The sequence below is a fragment of the Topomyia yanbarensis genome, chromosome 2, assembly GCF_030247195.1.
Source record: "Topomyia yanbarensis strain Yona2022 chromosome 2, ASM3024719v1, whole genome shotgun sequence".
NCBI lineage: Eukaryota > Metazoa > Arthropoda > Insecta > Diptera > Culicidae > Topomyia > Topomyia yanbarensis.
This window is the reverse complement of record NC_080671.1, coordinates 142,371,640-142,389,621: the sequence shown is the minus strand read 5'-3', so window position 1 is coordinate 142,389,621 and position 17,982 is coordinate 142,371,640. Positions and strand designations below refer to the sequence as shown.

The following is a 17,982-nucleotide window of genomic DNA, read 5'->3' as shown; positions in this document are numbered from 1 at the left end:
ATTTCACACTCTTTAACCCATAACTCCGGAACCGGAAGTTAGAATTAAATGAAATTCAATAGTAACCTATGGGAACGCTGTACATACCTCTCATTTGCGACTAAGTTTGATAAAATCTCCGAGTAGCAGATGTGCATTTGTTGGTCAGATGCATACATACACGCACACACATACGCGGCCTCGGTTAAAACGTCGGTTTGCAGAGTGATTGCCTAACCTTTCTATACAAGAAAGGCAAGCACATTGGCGACCTTAAAGCGTCATTGATTACATTGATGATGAAACTCCTTCCGAGTAAGACTTTTACTAAACGTATTGGCCCGATTTCAGTATTTCTTTAAATTATTCAGTAAACATACCACTAATTGTTTCTAATACAGGTTTATACAAGGATTTGTCAATTTTTTTTTTTTGATTTTTGCGTGATTTTTTGACATGTTCAAGACTATAAAAATGGAACAAAATAAAATTTTGCAAATAGTGCTCAGGATAACCCCGCAGTATTTTTACTGCTTAATTAACAAAAATTATAAAAATCGGACCAATATTTTTAAGAAAAGTCTTATTCGGCAGCAGTTTCAACAACAATAGATCGTTTTTTTGGTCTTCAAAATTGAGTTTAAAACTCAAAGCCAGCAGCTTGAAAAAAGAAAATACAAATTTAAAACATACTTAGTCGATACTTTGCAATTTGCCCAAAACGGCTCAATTTCAAGCTTCGAGAGTAGAGGGGGTCCTTAAACCTTAAACCTAATTTGACTTAAGCTGCTGAGGTAACATCACCTAGCTCAATACAATCCATGAATAGATTTTCTAACCGGGGCTTTAATGCACCGTCAGTGATGAAGTATTGTGGTGGAGCTTTGCTATACATATATGCAGTCAAAATAAATCGCCTTTTCTCAGCGATTGCTATACAATCAAAATAAATCGAAGTTTACATCTGCGTCGTACATTCACTCCGACGTCATTCCCTGCAACGACTGCAGCAAAATCTAAAATTAACGACTGCAGTTGTAGCTGCATATCTGGCCTTTTTTTCATCCATATCTGTCAATACCAAAGGGGGCTGCAGGTGCAGTTTGCAGATTATAATACGCAGTAAGTGTTTCGTTCGAATTTCGAAAGCCATGAAAGCTAGGATAGATAAGTGACGCTTCACCCATACCATCTTAAGATCCTTACATTTTCAGCTAAAAAGAAACCAAAGCACAAATAACAAATATTATTGTTCGTTCACATTACTTTTTTCAATTTATCGGTCATCCACCCGCCGAATCACAATCGATAATGGCGGTTGATAAGAGCTATTTTTTTATAAATTTTATATCTATATACGCGATCGCCCAAAGCAGACTGTTGTTTGTGTGTCAACTTTATCATACAAAATTGATTGCCGTTAAAATTGTGTTATAGATGAGATCCCATAAATTAAAAAAAAATTATTTCGCTAACAAATATAGTACAGCTAATAATCGATCCGAAGCTGAATTTTAAAAAACATACATACTAAAATCAAACAAAAAACTTATTGCGTATTGATGTACGATTTCGTAAAAGTGTAACGGACCTAATCGGATGTTGTTTGTAATTTCTAAACATTCAAACACTGAAACCAAGCTGACCGATTAGCAATGGGTAGCGACCGACGTGATAACTCAAAGCAGATATGCTTTGTGCTCCGTATGTCCCCGAGCACTCGTCAAAGAGTAGCTGTTGAGTAGTTAAGTAAGTAAAAAAAAAACACTACACACACGCACGTACGCACCATTCGCGCGTAGGCGCTGCTTCGGCAGTTTGAGATTTGTTGAGTCGCGTCGTGTGCGTGTGGTTTTCAATCGCCATAAGTGACTAACCATTAGGGCCGAACGTGGACAGTGGACACTCATCTCTTCATTGCCCGGTCGTAAATTTATTTTTATACTCAAATTATTACTCTGCTCCATCCAAAACGTGTCCCCCCCATACTCGGACCATAGCCACAGGGCCAACACCGAACCATTCGCAACGGAGCAAACCGGTCAAGTCCCATAAGTGGAGAAACTCGTTCTGTCAATTGACTTGCTCAATTAAAGCTTTATAAAAACAAAGCGACTCCAGACGGTAAACAAAACGCCAAACCGAAAACACTAGACGGATTCGGTTTCGGACAGGCTGACAGATACAGAGTGAGTTCGCCCACTCACACACGCTTTATCCAATTGAACTCAACTCAATATTGTTTTAAGACATCGAACGAGTCTGCTCGTTCAGTCTTATCAAAATATTTAATTACAATAACGCAAAGGCAAGATTGTTCCGAGTTGATCGTTCACCACGAATGTCATCCCAACACTGTTTGCTGCCATGAACTGGGTCATTTAGCAGTAGCGATCCAGTTCGTTTTATGGTACATATAACGCTTCTCCTAAATAAAAGCTGTTTCTACTGAAAAGCATTGCACAGCACAAATGGCAGAAAAAAACTTGCACTGCACTTGACGACCTTTTAGGCGCCGTACAATGCAAACGAAGCGAGATAATAGCATGTCTTGAACAATGTACCATTCGACGAATGTCGCGAAACAACTTTGAAAGTTGACTTTTGGCCTAATGGACACGTGGCTCAGTTCGGAAAAGTCGTTACCCAAATGGAAAAAGTTAGTTTATTAAAAAGACCTAAAGCGGATTTTCGTTGTGCTGGTTATTGTATTCTCGGTGCAGTTAAAAATCAAAACCCCTACGTGTGACAATCGTTTCTTTCTCCTGTTGTATTCCTTGCGTATATCGTTGCAACTAGTGCGTATTATATCGCATCAGTCAACGAATAATGCATAATAGTTGGACTACTAAAGAAATGTGCACTTTTTAAAAACGTCATGAAGGGCGAGTAGGGGAAGATGGGGTAAAACGCACCCCCTAAGGAAATATGCTCATAACTAAGCTATAGAACATCAATTGGGAGAATTTTATTAATGATATCGTTTAGCCAACATTTTCCTCTGTAATCAAAATCATAACGCTTTGCAAAATATTCAAAAACATGAAAATAATTCAATTCTTCAAAATCAATAAAAATCACCTTTTGAAAAATAAGCGGGGCAAAACGCTCCTGTGCGGGGGCAAAATGCACCACAACAACGGGGCATAATACTCGGCGAACAAGCAAGTAGTTTTGTTTTCTGACGAGATTTCACAAAAGCGTGCCATTAAATAGCCTTAGGTTAAGCAATTGGTAGGTTTTCAGAACGATTTTTCTGCTTTCGATTAAAAATCAGAAAAAACAGAGAAGAGGGCATTTTGCCTCCGATGGAGCTAAGATATAAATTTAGCAAAAAATGAATTATTTTGTAGCTTTTTCATGTGTAGTGCGACAGAATAATGAACAGCGGTATAAATAGAACTGGAATGCTCAAATATAATAGTAAAACAGTATTTATAAGAGCGGAAAATCCGTGTTGTACGAGCTACAATAATTACATGAGAAGAGCACGTTATTGTTTTTTTTATTTATTTCTCGAGCTGCTATTGATGTACGGTTATCAAACTTTGGCAAAGTATGTTTACTATGGCTGACTTCCGACTGGTGTTACCGTTTTCTAGAAATTTTCAGCTGTTTTCGATATAAGCAAGGGGTGCATTTTGCCCCGGGGGTGCGTTTTACCCCATCTTCGCATCGAAAATATCTAGTAACTAAACATGTTGAAATGCAACTATCTGCAAACCATGGACAGCATGTTAACTGACTACGGTTGAACCTTCTGTCAAATGGGACTGAACTGCAGCATGGAGTGCACTCAAGATAAAAGTTCTTAACTCTATGTAAAAAGCCGACTTTCTCAGACAAAAAAACAGCCACCATTAACATCCTGTCGGCTACGCTACTATTAAGAGGACAAATACAACAAGCCAGCATAAAACATATGCTTCGTCTGTATATAACGAAATGCAGACGGCTGGGACTGCGATACCAAGAAGAAGGGATTACGGAACACAAGAACCATTGATGGCGCTACTGCTGCACATCTCATCACCCGCAGCAATGGGAATCTTGAGGACCAAAAAACTGCGGGGCACACCAACAGAGTGGTTGAAAAATATGTATCCCAAGCACACCGTAGTAGAGTCTTGGTATTATTAGGGCGGTGAGAATCTTCTAATATTAAAATTTTGTATGGAGCTTGAAAATAGCAATAAATTAAAAAATGCGTAAATCAATAATAAACAACGCGCGGGATAAAATAATTTAAATACTCTCAAGGCGCTAAGTTAAATTTACTTCTAATTTTAGCATAATAAGCAAACTACATATTATAACTTTCTATTCCTCGCATTAAAGTTTGAACGATCTGCAGGTCATCCTCGGCGGTCAGTCCCCATTTCATCATCTTCGAAGCGTCACGCATCTTACCACTCTTGTTGCCTTTCCCATATAGAAAGGTTATGCAATTGCTCCAAAAACCGACTTTCTAACGGAGGCCCGGAGGGCCGAGTGTTATATACCATTCGAATCAGTTCGTCGAGATCGGAAAATGTCTGTGTGTATGCATGTGTGTATATGTGCGGATATATTAACAAAATGTCCACATCGTCTTCTCGGAGATGGTTGAACCGATTTTCACAAACTTAGTCACGAATGGAAAATACAAGGCTCCCATCGGCTGCCATTGAATTTCATTTATTTCTGATTTCCGGTTCCGGAGTTACGAGTTGAGGAGTACGGTTGCATAGAAAATCTTTGTTTAAATGAAAGGTATAACGTTGCCATCGGCTGCTATTGAATTTTGTGTGGATTGGACTTCTAGTTCCTGAATTACAGGATGATGAGTACGATCACGCAGAAAATCCCGATTTCAACGGATACTGCGATTAATGTATAAAAGTGATTATTTTTTCAAAAATATGACCACAACTGCTTGGATTTGTAGTTCTATGTCACTAACAGTCATTCAAAGTCTCTTTGGCCATATTGACCACCATCGACGGATAATCAACGACCATACCATGTTGAAAACACCGGTTCTCGTCCGATCACCGAAGTTAAGCAACATCGGGCGCGATTAGTACTTGGATGGGTGACCGCTTGGGAACGTCGCGTGTCGTTGGCTTTTTTTTTTTGGTGGCTGTCTATGGGAGCTGTCCATCAATGTCAGCTTCTTTCTCCGAACAGCCTAGATAAGCCGTGTGGTGTCGGTAGTGGTTGTTTCAACCGGCTAAGAATTACACTACGGACTGCCTGTTCCGGTGGTAACACCAAGCAGGGAACCCCAATTCCATAGTGTCATGCGACCCGTGCTATGGGTAAAATTGTTGAGGGGGTTTAAAATATTCTCAATGGCGAACGGAGCCTGGGAAAAGCCGGGCGAACTCCCCAGTAACTGGCTGTGGTCCACTAGGAGGTTGATAACTCTATTATCGTTCTCCGGACAAAACCAGCCTAGAGGCCGCGTGGCATCCGGCGGGTTGAAGTATGTCAGTTATGGAAATAACTGTCAAATTCATTCCCAAAGGTGGCCGCGTCACTTATGAGGAGGCAAAGAGCTTTAGACCGATCAGTCTGACCTCCTTCCTTCTCAAATCAGTGGAACGTTTAATCGACCACTACATTCGGGATGGTAGCTTGGGCGAGCACCGCTGCATGCAATGCAACATGCATATCAGCGGGGGAGGTCTACTACCACCCTGTTACACAATGTTGTCTACAACATTGAAAAAGCTTTTTCACAAAAGCATTCAAGTTAAGGAATGTTTCTCGATATTGAAGGTGATTTTGACAAGGTGTCTTTCGAATAAATTTTGGAAGCAGCACAAGATCATGGAGTACCTTCATATATCACGAACTGGATACACGCAATGCTTAGAAACCGACATCTGTGCTCATCGTTAAGACAAGTAGAGATGAGGAAACTGAGTGTCTGCGGATGTCCTCAAGGTGGTGTGCTGTCACCACTTCTATGGAACCTTGTCGCCGATAGCTTGTTGAGAAAACCAAATGAGCTTGGGTTTCCGACGTATGGTTTCGCCGATGATTATCATATAATGATCACCGGTATTTGCATTAACACACTTTTTGATTTGATGCAACAAGCCTTATGTGTTGTTGAGCGGTGGTGTCTTCATGTTGGACCATCAGTTAATCCAAATAAAACCTCAATGGTGCTTTTCACGCAACGAAGGATTACAACCGGAGCTCGTCCATTGCAGTTTTTTTGACTCTGAAATTATTGTCGAAGATCAAGTTAAGTACGTTGGGGTAATTCTCGACTCAAAACTTAATTGGACAGCTCATATCGATTTCAGGATCAAGAAAGCTTGCATGGCCTTTGGCCAATGTAGACGGGCTTTCGGCAAATCTTGGGGACTCAAACCCAAGTACATTCAGTGGATCTACACAACAATTGTTAGACCAATACTGGCATACGGGTGCCTTATTTGGTGGCAGAAGGGAGAAGTCATGACAATCCAATCAAAGTTAAACCATCTTCAGAGAATGGTCTTGATGGCGATGACTGGTGCGTTCTCGACAACACCTACTGCTGCTCTCGAGGCACTCTTGAACATAAATATGTGTTTCTGAAACAAGAAGCACTTTCTTGTGCATACCGTCTTAAGGTTACTGGGCTCTGGAACAGTAACCCAATAGATCGTGTAACTAGCCACACAAGACTGTGGCCCCAAATGGTTACTTGGGATGAATATACACTTGCTCCCAGTGACCTTACACACACATGTAGTTTTCCTTCTAAAACTTTCAATGTGAGAATTCCTCTTCGTGAGGAATGGCTGTCTGGCTGGATGGAGCGACAACTTCAAGAATACGTAGTTCGTTATACGGACGGTTCTTTGTTGGAGGGCCGAGCCGGTGCTGGTGTCTATTGTCATGAGATGAGATTAAACCAATCTCATTCGCTTTGTAGATACTGTACCGTATTCCAAGCAGAAATCTTTGCGATTCTGTGTGGCGTACAATCCGCACTTCAACAGGGAATTCGCGGTAAAAGAATCTATTTTTGCTCTGACAGTCAGGCTGCCCTGAAAGCACTTAGTTCGGCAGATTCGAGATCGAAATTAGTAATCGCATGTCGAACTCAAATCGAAGAACTTAGCATTTCAAATGCCATCTACCTTCTATGGGTACCCGGTCATTCCGGTATTACTGGAAATGAATGGGCGGACGAATTGGCTAGAGCTGGCGCTGCGACTGATTTCGTTGGTCCAGAACCAGTTCTACCACTGTCAATAAGTTGGATAAAGCACAAGATTCGCTCTTGGGCTGCATTCGAACATGCCAACCATTGGCGTAGCTTGCAAACTTGCGTTCAAACAAAGGCTTTTCTGCCGGATGTGAGTCCGAAAATGTCAAGAAATTTGTTGCATTTTTCCAAGCACAACTGCAGTATTCTGGTCAGGGCACTGACTGGACATTGCAAACTCAATTATCACATGGCTACTATTCAGCGCGCTGAGTATTATTCATGTGATCTTTGTGAATCCGATTACGGAACATCATATCATTTGATATGCAATTGCCCTGTGTTAATGCAATTGCGCATCCGGTTTTTTTGGTTCTCCATACATAGATGAACCTATGTACAGAGAGCTGAAATTTAAGGATATGCTTTTGTTCCTAACCCAGTGTGGTAAAGAGCTATAGTTTTTTAGCCGTATTTGAATGACAATATCTCTTCGGGGGTGTTGTCGTTCTGTTATCTCAATATCCCCTCGGGGGTGTTGATATATCCGCTCACTGTTTGAGTAGAGGTTCTAAATCCCTCCGGGGTGTTGGAAGTTTTATTCCTGCTGTTGTAGCACCTGCAGATCATTCAGCATCACTCCGGGGGTGCAGAATGCTCTGTTTTAATTGTTCTGTGTCGTTGTTTTCCTTACCCCTAACCTTACCACTTCCCCAATCCTTCCCATCCGGAAAATGATGAAAAGACGATTCTTGGCAAGGCACAAATCTCCGATCAACATGGGGAACGTGCCATTTGAGCCAAACGCTACTGATTCCTGATTCCTGTGTGTATGCATGTGTGTGTATGTGCGGATATATTAACAAAATGTCCACATCGTCTTCTCGGAGATGGCTAAACCGATTTTCACAAACTTAGTCACGAATGGAAAATACAAGGCTCCCATCGGCTGCCATTGAATTTCATTTATTTCTGATTTCCGGTTCCGGAGTTACGAGTTGAGGAGTACGGTTACATAGAAAATCTTTGTTTATATGAAAGGTACAACGTTGCCATCGGCTGCTATTGAATTTTGTGTGGATTGGACTTCTAGTTCCTGAATTACAGGATGATGAGTACGATCACGCAGAAAATCCCGATTTCAACGGATACTGCGATTAATGTATAAAAGTGATTTTTTTTTCAAAAATATGACCACAACTGCTGGGATTTGTAGTTCTATGCCACTAACAGTCATTCAAAGCCTCTTTGGCCATATTGACCACCATCGACGGATCCGGAAGCCCAGGCGGAAGTATCCAAGAATAATAATTACATCGGTTTTTCGGAGATGGCTAGACCGATTAAACCAAACTTAAATGAAAGCTTTTACTACCCCGTAAACTGCAATTAAATTTAATTCTGATCCGACTTACGCTTCCGGTGTTGCGGGTTGTGGCATGCGGTCACATAGAAAATTCTGACTCAAAATGATACCTCGATGAAGGCCAAGAGGTAAAACTTTCGCTAAAATGAATATATCTTTGTGTCAAACAACTTGCATTGGCCGTTCTAGGTCACTGACGGCCAACCGAAGTCTCGTCGACCGCATTGACCATCATACACAGTTCCGGAAGTGCCCCGGAAGAATCGCCACCTATAAAAATTAACAAACTCACATCAGTTTATCGGGGATGGTTGGGAAGATCTTCACAACTTAGTCCCAAATGAAAGGTATATAATCGCCATACATGTCTATAAAATTTTGTACGGTTCGGTTATATGGTTCCGGAAATATAGATCGAACCCTCCGGTCACATATGAAATTCCCACATAAGCCGGAACAATTTTTTTTCTTAAGGGGACTACATGAAGTTTCAGAAATCGAAGCATCGTACTTTCGATGCCAAATATCTCCAAAATGAATGAAACGACTAGATATTGTGGAATGTCGAAAATTTATTTGGCTGATATTGAATTTTATGTCGATTTGAATCCGTTTCCGGAGTTACGGAGTTTAAAAATCGAATTTATATGTTTGATGCCAAATGTCTTTAAAATGCATGAAACGTCGAAATTTGATGAAATCTCAAAAAAAAGTCGACCAAGATTGACTTTTCTGTATTTTGACAAATTTTTGCCTTTGCTTTTCTCATATAGAAAGGTTATGCAATCACTCTGAAAATCGTTAACCTAATTTTCTTTCGACTGACATAGTATTTATGGATTTTACAGGAGCGTAGCTAGGGAAGTAAGGAGGACATCAGGTCCGGCGAGCGTGTGTAGGTGCAAAGTGTATTAACCCTAGAACGTTGCACTGGGGTACAAATGTACCCCACGCCTTCTTTGGAGCCGTGTGAAAACGAGAATTCGGCATTTACCGACCTGGGACCCTCACCATAATACAATTTAGAGTTCCTAGTAACAGTAGAAAAAGGTGGTTTGCTTATAGCCTTTGTGGAAGCAGGTGTCAAAGTTGGCGTGGGGTACATTTGTACCCCAGTGTACGGTTGCCGTTGGTGTTTCGTCAGATTTCGTGCTGTCAGTGGAAATGTGATTCGTGACAATACCAGTTTAAATACTGGTTGTTTTATTGCGTAAATAACAACTAGTATTATATGATCGTTTTTAATCATTTATTTAATTTAATTTTGAAGCAGATCAAAAAATTGTTCTCATTTTTGCTGATTTTTATTGTTTTATTGTTTATATTTTATAGTTTTTCAAAGCAATGGTTCGAAAGTATAATTTGCGCACAGTAACTGCAGTAACAGTAATGTTGCGTGTTACCAATGTATTACTGGTATTACTGGTATAACTGGTCAGAAATATTTTTTCATTTCAATTTCCACCCCATTTCGTGGTATTTTCCAAAACACGATTTTTAAACTTTCACTCTTCAAAATAATTGCATAATTCAAAAATATCGAAATTCTATTTTTTACCATTTCAAGACCATTCTTTGAACTTTTAGAATATTTTGATTTTTTTCAAATCGGTTCAAAATTTGCAAAATTATGGTAAGCGATTTTTTCACTTTTTATTTTGTTCAAACCAATTTATGTATCATTGATTCAATAAAGTCCTTACTTTCACTTACGCAGCTGTTTTCGAAATTTAAAAACGAAGAAAGTGATGTATTATACATTTCTTTTGTTTGCATTTTTACCTGCGAAAAATGTGATCAAACGCGTGGGGTACATTTATACCCCAGTGCAACATTCTAGGGTGGAAAACGCAAGTGCAACGTTCTAGGGTTAAGAATGTAATAGACATTTCCACAATTGTATTGAACATAATCGGTCATGGAGTCATAGTTTAAAGAAATGAGAAAGGCACAATTGCTCCGTTAGGTGGATTAAAACAGGTTTTTCACATTTACAATTGCCCTTCCTTTCAATTACTGAAAACATGATTTTAAGGAACTTAATTTATTATGACCAAAACTATTTGGGAATTGACATACTCTACAATGTATGTACGTATAAGAAAGGGGCATCCATTCACAGTTATGGATTTATTGGACGATTTCTATAGCGAAGTCCTTATTTATTTTCTTTTTGTTATTATTACAATTTTTGATGTTTTAACCTTCTCGAGTTAGAAAGATCTCTTTAGAGTAATCTCTAACCCTATGTGCGGGATTAGGAATCGAACCCAGGTGAGCTACGTAGAAGGCTATCGATTTATGAACTGCGCTATTCCTACGCCTCTCTTAACCCACTCATGGACAACTTTTTTCAGATACATATAGAGTTCCTAAATTATTCTTCCTTGAAATTGTTGGGATCAAGAAACACGAAACTTGTTTTCTTCAAGATAGGTGACTTTCGTGCAGTGCTAAATAATTCTATTTTTTTACCTTCTGAGACCATTCTTCTAGAAATTGTACAGTAGATTAAATGCTTTAGAAAAATAATCGAAAACAGTCAAAAATAATAGGTTTTATCAGCTTTCAATAATATTTCAAGACAACGAAGATATATCAAAATTTAAATTTTTCTCCGTCAACTTAAAGTATCTGGCAGCACTGCTCCATAGAAATCCAACCATAATAATTACAATAGCTACAATAGTTTTACGGATAATACTTGCAAATGTTGATGCTCAAATAATAAGTAATAGTAACAGCTATTAGTCTTAATTGTTTTTTTGTGAATAAAAGTTCTAGTTGTTTAAAAACGTTGGTGTTTAGAAACAACATGGACACGAAGGAGTTAAATTCAATTTTTTGCTTCTAACTTGATTTCTTATTTATCTTTGAACTGGAGTCGACTGTTTCTTATTTATGGCGAAAACAATATCCACACGCATAATTCTTATGACAAAAGACACAACTTGAGCAAGGTCAAGTTGCTGTGACTTTCTGTGTAAGAGTTAAAACAGAGTTTGTAGAGTTATGGGGGCGTCTAGTGTAAAGTGCTCACACCGGACGTTATTTTGTTTCACGATTTTGAAGGCAAGGTAACAATGTAATGTGTTATGTTAAGTGAAATGTTAAGATTTATTTATAAATTCATTGCGCACGAAAAAAATATTTTCAGTCACGCAGAGCCTCACATACGAGCGTTCCAAGAGTAGACGTTCAACCACTTTCACGTTGAGGAGCGCCGCGGCGAACACGGTAACTCTTGATAAAATTGTCTGACACATGAAATTCAATACGATTTATAAAGCTTAGACGTGTAGTTACTCGATGAACCAATAAAATATAAAAATTTCGAAAATGAAAAAATGGATTCATGAAAACCGAAAAATCTCATATTTTACTGTTAATCCTTAAATGCGCAATGTTGTTTTAAAACAACATTTCGAAAATCTTCTCAAAATTATCATAGCAACGTACTAAAGCTGTGAGATAATTTTCAGAAAATTCGAAAAAAATCGGTTTGCGCCTTTAAGGGTTAAATTGGCTCACTTTTCTTTAAAATAAAAAGGAGAAAAACAGTTTTATTTAGCTTTCTGTGGTTCATCGACAATCTACACAAATTGTTCGTGCTCATAAAAAGAATCTAGTCAATTCGTTGATTAGTTGTTGAGTTAACAAGTTCGCCAAATTTTCTTTTTATTTTGATTATAGAGGTTTTAACCTTTAGGTCATTCGCCTCTTTTCGGGTTAGAAAAATCTCTTTGGAAAAATCTCTAACCCTGTGTGCGGGATTGGGAATCGAATCCAGGTGAGCTGCGTACAAGGCAATCGATTTACCAGCTACGCTATGCCCGTCCCCGTGTTCAACAATTTGACAAACGCAATTTTGAGAGAAACATTATTACATCAAATTGCATCACGGAAAAACGCTGTAGAATATAATCCGTTGGGTATTTTCTCTTAAAAATTTCGGCAGAAGTAGTTTAGAGTGTATTGAATATATTGATAGATTGAAATCTACGTATGCTACAGCAAATACACGCGAGGAATGCCTGGCTGTTTAAAGCAAAAGAAGTTCAGCGGAGAGATTGCGGGAAAAACTCATATTTGGCATATGGTATGTAGAGCCAATTACCACTTGATTTAGCGGTGTTCTGAAAAAAGTTCAAAAGAGTTGCTGGTCTAATGTTCACGCTTTGCGAATAAAAAAGCAATAAGTGAATAATTAACAAAATTTCATTTGTGAGATATTGACGATTTTCTACCTAGCTAATATTTAAAATTTGTTACAATTTATACAATCTGAATGCTTCATTCACGAACGCGAAACGATCATGTGTTTAATACACAATTCTTTGTTTCTACATCTCTGTTCAGTTTGGTAGAGCAACGCGCCCATCCGCGTCGCTGTTGGAGACTTTCGGGGCCAGCTACATTCAACTGGATCGACATAAGAGCCGACTCTCGAGGTTGCAGTTCTTCACTGCTCGCCGCGATGACGATGGTTAACAAACGATAATGAGTCTCTGCCACGATGTGTATGCTTTTTCTCTCTCTCTCCCGCACCCGTAGGCTTGGTTTGCACGATGAACCGGTCCGCTATGTTAACCTTCTTTGTTCGGGCCAAACAGCGTAGGCCGAGGCACGGAGCCTGTTGAAAGTAGGGTGAAACTGCACGACCAGTTCCACACCGCCGGACCGATCGAGGGTGTTCTAGATCTCACCCGCTGAAGCCTTTTCCATATGGTGGCCTTTTGCCCCACGACGGTACGCGATTGATGGACGGTTGTATTACCGTGGTTCAAAAGGTGTGTTTCCATGTAGCAAAGTAGCAGTACTCACGACTTTTTCCTTGCTTGCCCTGGGATGCGATTCCCAGCGGCGCGGTCACATAAACACCTTCGCGCATTTAGATTGTCATCCATCAAAGTTTTACGAGCAAAAACCTTTCTTTCGTTAGCCCTTCACCGCAATCCCTGTAACCGATTCCGCACAATCCTTTCTCTTTTGTAGATCTGTGTACAAATCGGCGAAGGTTATACATCTTGCCAACTGCCTCATAATTATCCACTTACTCAAAGCCTACGTGTGCCTAATAGCGAAATAGACCCCCTGAGCTACAACCGAGCCAGCTTTTGCTTTGTTGTCCATCCGTCCAGCGGCAGTCGAAAAAGCGAACAAAACAACCTCATCCGCCCCTGCCTGGTTTTCGCTTCGTCTTTCGCACAGATGCAGATCACGAGCGTCGTCTGATTTCTATTCGCTGCTCGTTTCTCGCTTGCTCGCGTCGCGTCGGCTCCGCGACCCGATCGCTCTGGGACTTCGCACAATATCAGTCCGCATTTGAAGGTAGAAAATGGCAACGATCGAATGAAACACTCTCGCAAAGCGGGACAAATGACACAGACAGTTTGATGCTCAATTTTGAGGCTAATTTGCTTGTTTGCGAGACGAACGAAATAATTATGTGTAGCAGCGCCGATCGCGGGTCTGTGGCTGGAACAAAGCGCGACGTCGTAGACCGTCATGGATTTGGAAAGGCGAACAATGGCAGTTGGTCGTGGAACACAGCCAGCATATACATAAGACAGTGTGACAATGCCGCACACTTGGAGGACCTGCTTTCCGTAAATTTGATTCATCTCATTAGCCATAGTTTTGAATGGCTTGGCGATGTTTCAAGGGCGTATACCATATACTTTTTGGAGTATGGCGGTTTACAAACGAATAATCTCCTTACGCAGAGCGTTTTGTTAATCGTTTGACAGGTAATAGAAGCTCGAATTTGGTGAAAAAATCCATTCACGCATACGAACAAATCTTAAGTGTTAGTGACTTAATCAATATTTGTTATGAATCGCGTCAGTGTCTACAAACTCTTTTATCTCACAAATTGTACTTTCCATTTTTATCCTTCAGTTCCAATAGAAAAATAATAAGATTTTCTACTAAATAACGCCTTCAGATATTTTATTTAACCCTCAAAAAGGCAAGGGGCTCAGAGGCCCGTAGGCCGAAAAACGTAGAGGTTTGCAAATCGTCGCCTAGCGCTACCATTGAGTGGTGTAAATGAACCTTTTATGGCACCAAATGTAGCTGAGGTTTCAAACTAACAATTAGGACCTTTGACCGGTAATTTTTTTCACGCGATTTGCTTAAGTAGGTCCGAATAGCCCCGGGTTCCCCTATATTTTTAGTTCATTTGATCAAGGAAAAATGAGTAGGGTCAAATAGGTATGGGGGTTCAATAGGGAAAGGGTTCCTTTGCTATGTTATTGCAGAGGTTACTCATGTTGCGTGAATTAGATACACGGTAGAGAACATCACTGACGACTGTCATTTCGGCTGTTACTGTGGATCAGTTGCATTGATTACGGCGTCGATCATATTTTTGTGTGTTGTTCTGCGAAATCGCATTATATTTTGTTCTCAGTACAGTACATTTAGTCAATGTCAAAATATGTCAAGTGAGTTTTTTCTTACGTAAAAGTTAATGCAACACGAGTTTTTCGATATTTCTGTTTTTGAAAAAATACGGACATTATATGAAACATACACTTGGAGGCACGATAGGTCAGCCGTTTGGAGACACTATAGGTCACGATTATAATGTAAATTAGGATTATTTCGACTGGAAAATTGTGCGTAATTTCGTGCGAAAAACGCTAAAACGAAGTGAAGTGAGCATAAAGAACACAAAGACATCTGTTCAAGATGGCGCCAGTATTCGATCAGCCTCTAAACAATTCAAGTGCCATTCAAAACATTACGTGCTCCTTTGAAAGGAAAGTGCTCGTCTTCAATGAAAGCGCGTCAGATATGGTGTTGTTGAAGTAAGTAATCGAAATAAACATGTGAGCCGGAATGCACAACTTCAATTCCACACTCTGGCGACGACGAGGACACCGAAGAAGTCATTCGCAAGTACAAAGCCAGACACAGCTGCTGAAAAAACATGTTTTTTCAACATGTTCATTGTTTTAATTAACCTCGAATGTACGATGTAATCTGGTCCCCCAGATTTTAAAAACATCGAGAAAAGTACCTTCGCCTTATTGGATTTAGCTTGAAAAATATTTAACCAGGCATAAAATCATTATTGCCAAAACGCCAGATGTATAACCTTTCCAACGAAAGCTTGTTTGTTAAAATCAGTTCAAAAATACCATCGCGCGAACTCGCCAAAAAACTGACCTACTTAACCCCACTTTACTCTATGTATTGCTTCAAACACTACAGGGAACTATTGTTACTTATTGTTACTTATTTCTTTCAAGTAAATCTAGTTAGATTGGAAGTAATATCGTTTTAAGTTTGCTCATACATTTCGTTAAAATTCCAATGCTTCTCCAAATGTACATTTTCGATCATACGATTTTATTCTTTGAATCATTTGCCTCTTTTTGTCTAACCCCCCTTGAGAATCGAACCGAGGTGCGTATAAGGCAATGAGCAACGCACCGTTACACCCATAGAGGTGATTCCTGCGAACCATGTGGGTGCACTGAAAATCATCATCAATATGAATCGGCTATGGAATTTGCATTTCGAGTTCGTCTCATCAGAATCCGACACTTACTTAGTGACCGGGCAAAGCTAGCGCCGGATTGACGCTAGCTTCATAAACAGAGACACTATTTGTATTCCTGAGCAAACCCCTTGTTAAGTGTGATCACAGATAACAGACGTTTAGGCTCTATTTGATTCGTGTGTAAATACTCGCTACTGAAATTCCGAATAAATCAGACGTCTGAAACACGTTTGGCAAACGTTTGTAGATGGCGCAGTGATCGATACAATGCAGTTAGAATCCAACTGTCAAACATGTGTAGCAAACAGTTGCGCAGATGGCAATAGTTGAACACGGATTTCCAACGTTTATCAATTTGAAAGTTTACACAGGTTTTTGAAGAAATTTTGTTCCAGCCTAAACGTCTGTTATCTGTGGTGTGATGTCCCACAAAAGAATAGGGATAAGTTTTAAGCTGATGAGAACTAATTCTCCACTAAGAAGAAATTATAGTATAGCGCATATTGCTTTGGATTGCTAAGTGAAGCCAAATGTTTCGATTTCACTAGTAGTCACTATTTTGATGATTTATGCTATATTTAGCATAGATCATCAAAATAGATGCCAACAGATGGCTAAAATTGATGATTTGAAATTCAAAATGGCAGCTTCCGGCAACTACAAAACTCCGAAAATCATATACCACATCAATTACTTAACGTTCCCTTCAAATGGCACCCAATTGATGATGATTTAACGCATTTTGTGATAGCTGGACTTTGGTTGCTAAGATTTGTAATAATGGAAATTGGTTTCAGTGTTTAGCGGTTACCGGAAGCCACCGTATTGAATTTCAAAATAGCCTCAATGATTGATTTCTGTAATCTACTAACCACTCTACTCTTTCAAATGACATCAACATTGATGATGGTTTTCACTATTTTGTACTGACAGGAAGACGCAATTTTGGACGTCAAAATGGCGTTGATCATCCATTTTCGTTATCTACCGACCACCACTTATCAAATGACACCTATGTTGATGATGATTTTCAGAGATTTGTGATAGCTGGAAGCTGCCATCTTTGACAATGTTTCGTGTTCCACTCATCAGTAACTGACGCCAACTTGCTGCCAGTTAGACGATATATCCAAACTAGCACCAATATTGGTGCCAGTTGTATGAACTATTTGAATTTAGTGTCTAACTGGCGCTAATTTTGGTGTTAGTTTGAATATATCGTCTAACTGGCAGAAAGTTGGTGTCAGTTACTGACCAGTGAAACACGAAACATTCAAATATTGTGTGCTGGAAGCGATCCGATGGCAACGATAAGGCAGTATACAGTTTTTGATAGTAGTCAACATATGGCTGGCATAGCGGACCTAGACGTTATAGGCTGATGCTCTATGATGAAACATCTAAATTAGATAATTTGGTTCATTGAGCAAAGTTCCACAGTTTGAGCAGTGCTACAGAAACAGCAACTATTTTTCTGAATTGCTGACACTATTTGTCCGGATAAAAAATTAACTGTAGTGGACTGTCTGAATAACAAAGATTTAATTATATTCCCGCTCTGTGGGTATCACATGAGATGAATCATTCTTAGCAGCAAAACGAGATAATCGAACCAAATACGATTGTCGTTGACTGTAGATGATTTCGTACTAGACCAAGTATTCACGAGGTGGAACATTTCCCGAATATGCTTAGCTTAGGCTTACAGAGGTTACCTATATCCACATTCATCATATCAACTATACGGGTACAATTTACAAATTGGTCCAACGGTTGAATGTGACAGCGTTTGCATCAAGATCCTTATATATATGGACGATGATAAAAACGAGATACGACTACAGGATCTTGCAATTGGTCAAAAAAAAGTTCATATAAGGACCCAAAAAAGTACTCCCGAGACATTTCTAATGGTGTTTTGGTTGGGACAAT

At 39.5% G+C, this 17,982-nt stretch overlaps 1 protein-coding gene and 1 non-coding gene across 4 annotated transcripts in view; one reads left to right on the top strand and one right to left on the bottom strand.

The window, feature by feature from the left end:
• LOC131681588 (inositol-pentakisphosphate 2-kinase) overlaps window positions 1-17,982 on the bottom strand; it is a 348,483-nt gene that overhangs the window by 168,347 nt on the left and 162,154 nt on the right. The gene's annotated exons all lie outside the window — the stretch shown is intronic.
• Window positions 4,968-5,086, top strand: LOC131686353 (5S ribosomal RNA). The gene has a single exon (XR_009305033.1). It is a non-coding gene; the product is annotated as a 5S ribosomal RNA (ribosomal RNA).